At 36.6% G+C, this 5,201-nt stretch overlaps 1 protein-coding gene across 1 annotated transcript in view; it reads right to left on the reverse strand.

The window, feature by feature from the left end:
- The window catches only part of Wdr49 (WD repeat domain 49), a 153,836-nt gene that overhangs the window by 114,513 nt on the left and 34,122 nt on the right, over positions 1 to 5,201 (reverse strand). The gene's annotated exons all lie outside the window — the stretch shown is intronic.

The raw sequence follows: 5,201 nt of genomic DNA on the forward strand, positions 1-5,201 counted from the left end.
AATATTTATCGATAAATCCAAACTTACAAAGGGTACTAGAAGGAAAATATCAACAAAAGCAGGTTAACTACAGCCATGAAAACACAGGGAATAAAAAAAAAAAAAAAAAAAAAAAAAAAAAAAAAAAGGAAAGGAATCTTACCCTCAAACACAGACGCACCACATGACAACCAATATCATCAAAAACTAAATAACAGTAATTAACAATCATGGGTCATTGGTACCTCTGAATATTAGTGATCTCAGTTCCCAAGAAAAAGATACAGAATGGATGCAAAAACCCAGATACATCTTTTGCTACATTCAAGAAACACACTTCAACATAAAAGATAGACATTACCTCAGGGTAAAATGTTGGAAAAAGACATTCCAAACAAATGAATCTAAGAAATAAACTAGTCTACCCACTTTAATATCTAACGAAATAGATATTATAACATAACTAATAAAACATAACTAATCAAAACATAACTAATCAGAAAATATGGGGAAGGACAACACATACTCATTTAATGAAAAATTCACCTGGATGCCATTTCAATTCTTAATATATATGTCCCAAACACAAGTGTCCCCATGTTTTTTTAAAGAAACACTTTTAAATCTTAATTCATACATTGACCCTTACACAATGATAATGGAAGATTTCAATAGTTTAACTAATAGACAGATCATCTAGACAAAAACTTCACAGAGAAATTTTAGAGCTAACCAACATTATGAAACAAATGAACCTAAAAGATATTTGTAGGACATTTTGCACAAATACAAAAACATATATATTTTTCTCTGCATGGACCTTTTCTCATGGAACGTTCTCCAAAATTAACCACATACTCAGATACAAAGCAAGTTTCATTAGATACAAGACAGTTGAAATAACCGCTGTACTGGCTGGTTTTGTGTATCAACTTGACACAAGCTAGAGTCCTCAGAAAGAAAGAAGGCTCAGTTGAAGAAATGCCTCCAGGAGATCCAACTACAAGGCACTCATCCATTAAAGATCAATAGGGAAGAGCCCAGACTCTTCTGACTTCCTAGGCTGGTAGTCCTGGGTCCTATGAGAAAGTAGTCTGAGCAAGCCATGCAAAACAAGACAAGAAGCAGCACCACATCAGCTCCTGCCTCCAGGATTCTACTCTGTTTGAGTTTCTATCATGACTTTCTTCAGTGATGAACAGCAATGTAGAATTTTAAGCAGAATAAACCATTTCCTCCCCTATTTGCATTTTGGATATTGTGTCCCATTGCAGCGACAGAATCCCTAAATAAGACACTCTCTGTAGCCTATCAGACCACCACAGATTAAAGCTGGATATCAGAAACAACAAAAAGCTTACAATCTCATATAAATTGAACAACTCTCCACTGAGAGAAAAAAAATGAATCAAACAGAAATAAAGAAAGAAATTGAGGACTATCAATAGAAATTAATGAAAATGAATGCATACCCAACTTATGGAACAGAATGAAGTGGTTCTGAGAGGCAAGTGACTAGCACTAAGTGACTACACTGAAAGACAGAGAGACCTCATACTACAAAGTAGATGGTCCACTTGAAATCTCTAGAACAAAAACAACAAATTACTCCCAAAAGGAGTAGATGGAAAGAAATAATCAAACTCAAGGATGAAATCAATACAGTAGAAATAAAGAGAACAATGAAACAAATAATTGGTTCTTTGAGAAAAACAAGATAAATGAATTCTTACACATGTTAAATAAAGTGAACAGAGAAAATATCCAAATAACCGAAATCAGAAATGAGAAGAGGGACATAATAAGAAATGCCAAGGAAACCCAGAGAGTCATAAAGACATACATTAGAACCTGTACTTCACTGAATTATAAACTGTTGTCTTGTCTAAAATAAAAATGATATGACAAAGATTGAACAGAGACTGAAGGAATTGCCAGCTAATAACTGGCCCAACTTGACACCCATTCCATGAGCAAGCAGCAATGCCTGACACTATAAATGATATTCTGTTATGCTTGTAGACAGAAACATAGCATACCTGTCCTCTGAGAGTCTCCACCCAGCAGCTAACTGAAACAGATGAAGATACCCATAGTCAAATAGTAGATGAAGATGGAGAACTCTTATAGAAGAGTTGGGGGAAGGAGTGAAGGCCCTGAATGGGATAGGAACTCTATAGTAAGATCAACAAAGTTAACTGATTTGGACCCTTGGGACCTCTCAGAGACTGAGCCAACAACCAAAGAACATACATGGGCTGGACTAAAGCTCTGGTGTGCATGTGAAAGATGTGCAGCTCAATTTCCATGTGGGTCCTCCAACAACTGAAGCAGGAGCAAGCCCTAAAGCTGTTGCCTGTCTGTGGAATCCGTTCTCCAATAGGGCTCCATTGTCCAGCATGTACCTAACCATGCAGCAACTTGATGCACCAGGGTAGGGATTCATTTCTTCCTATTGGGTTGCCTTCTCCAGCCTCAACATGAGGACATTTACCTTGCTTATTGTATGCTGTTTTGTCCTGTTTGGCTATGTCTCTTGAAGGCCTGATCTTTTCTGAAGAAAGTGCATCTGGGGGAAAGTGGAGGTTGTAGAGAGCTTGAAGGACTAGATGGAGGGAAAACTGTAGTCATGAAGCACTGTGTCTTAGTCAGGGTTTCTACTCCTGGACAAAACATCATGACCAAGAAGCAAGTTGGGGAGGAAAGGCTTTATTCAGCTTACATTTCCACATTGCTGTTCATCACTGAAAGAAGTCAGGACTGGAACTCAAGCAGGTCAGAAAGCAGGAGCTGATGCAGAGGCCATGGAGGGATGTTCTTTACTGGCTTGCTTCCCCTGGCTTCCTCAGCCTGCTCTCTTATAGAATCCAAGACTACCAGCCCAGAGAGAGTTCCACCCACAAGGGGTCTCTCACCCTTGATCACTAATTGAGAAAATGCCCCCACAGCTGGATCTCATGGAGGCATTTCCCCAACTAATGCTCCTTTCTCTGTGATAACTCCAGCTGTGTCAAGTTGACACAAAACTAGCCAGTACACATTGTATGAGAGAAAAAAATGTTTTTTTCCAATTAAAATTATTATTTTAAAATAAAACAGGAAAATTCTTAATATAGAATATTAAAATGACTAAGAAACACTTTTTGAAATGTTCAACATCGTTAGTCATCAGGGAAATTCAAATCAAAATTATGGTTGAATTTTCATCCTTAGCCTGTCTGAAAAGTAGCTTGAAGAAGAAATGGAAGGAAAGGTATTCCCCCCTTTGCCCCTCATGCATTTTCATCATTTGAATTTTAAAGGAGAGATTTAAGCCATGTATTTGTGCAATTGCAACAAAATGAAAGCTCTTTGATCCTAGAAGAACAGATTAAAGTTGGGATGGGTCAGGACCAATGGGTAATATCTAGTCATAACACAAAACTCCACTGATTCTCTTGGTAACTCTAATTCTAGAGTTTGGATACTAGGCTATGGGAAAAATCAGAACCTCAAACAAAGAATTAAGTTAAAAATTAATACTATCCTAGTGGCTAAATTGGGGTTAGTATCCTATAAGAGAACAGGAAATAGCAAAGAGGAATTGAATCCAGCTTTCTGAGTGGAATGTTGTTTTCCAGTAAAGAAACCTTTTCCTGCCCTTACAATTCCTCCTTTAAATGAGAAGATAACAAGCTTCCAACAGGACAGAGCCTTAGGAGGAGTCCAAAATAAAGTTTCATTGGACTATAATAGTTCATTATGATATCAAGTTTTAAAAGAATAAATTGTTTTATCATCCCTTGAAAACTGGCTATAGCACAACCCTCCTAAAGGAACAAAAGTTGCATTGCCAGAAGTTATTTAGATCTGACTTTCTTTGATCCACAAATCCTCTAATTTTGCAACTGATTGATGATAGTACAATCTAATCAAAGGCGTTTTATAAAACAAGATGATGTTTCATTTTCCCTGGAGTTCTAGTTTAACTACAACCCTACAAAATATCCAAAAGAAAATTTCAACAATAAAGCAAAGGCTCATCTCAGTAGCAGAAAGCCCTGCTGTTTGCTGTAGACATAAGGAGTCAGATTGCCATACATTTATCAAAGTGAAATGCGTTCCACCCAATGTGAGCAACAGCATGACAAGCTTTATAATGATGCAACAGTTTAGGAACCAAAATGAAAATTGAAGGACAAATCTGCTTTGGAAAGAATCCAGGTAGTCATAATATTGATCACTGCTGTATGTGATCAATTTTGATTCATAAGACATGTTTTTGCACTTGCTTTTAAGATTATAAAACCTTTCATGGAGCTCCATAATGATGAAATATCTGATGTTTGTTTCATTTCTGCCTAGTTCAGATTTATTCACTTAACTATAATTTACTGAGTACCATGCACATATATGGCACAATCAAAGAATCAGATACCATCCATGACTTCAAGAACACTAACATTGACTTACATTATCTTCTACCATGTGATTAAAATACTAATATGTGTTAGATTTTAGGAAAGACAAAAATAAGTTTAACAAATAACTATTATCTTTTAGTCAACACTTTAAAGGTAAACATAGATGCACAGTGCAGATTGTGTTAATTTCAATAGTTGAACAAAGTTTTCAGAGACCACAAAAACTAAGGCAACTAAATCGAGAAGGGTATCCTAAAAGGTCTGATTTTGAGTTTTCTTGCCGCTCTATATCCAAAGCAATAGTTTTCACTTAAATCTAGCAAAATGTAGTCACAAAGTAAACACTACAGGGCTAAAAATCTACTAACATCTTATGGAAGCAAATTAATGAAGCCAAATGCATGTTCCAATGAAGGACAATTGGAGTACACAGAAGGAAACACCCACATCTACATGAGCAACTCCAAAAGATCTGAAGGCTGCCAAACATCCTACAGTAGGATTGTAATAGAGGACAGAAAACTTCAGGAGAAAGTAAGCATTACAGTGCCAGGAAACTGTATAATGGTAAGTACCAAGAGTCAATGCAGCCTGAGTGTGAAATTAATAAATAAGAGAAAGAAGTGCTATAAGACAGCCAGTTGGTCACTCTGGAAATCAGTCTGGCAGTTCCTCAGAAAATTTGACATAGTAATATCAGAAGATCTGGCAATTCCNCTCCTGGGCATATACCCAGAAGATGATTCAACTTGTAATAATGATACATGTTCCACTACGTTCTTAGTAGCCTTATTTATAACAGCCAGAAGCTGGAAAGAA

The sequence above is a fragment of the Mus pahari genome, chromosome 4, assembly GCF_900095145.1.
Source record: "Mus pahari chromosome 4, PAHARI_EIJ_v1.1, whole genome shotgun sequence".
Taxonomy (NCBI): Eukaryota; Metazoa; Chordata; class Mammalia; order Rodentia; family Muridae; genus Mus; species Mus pahari.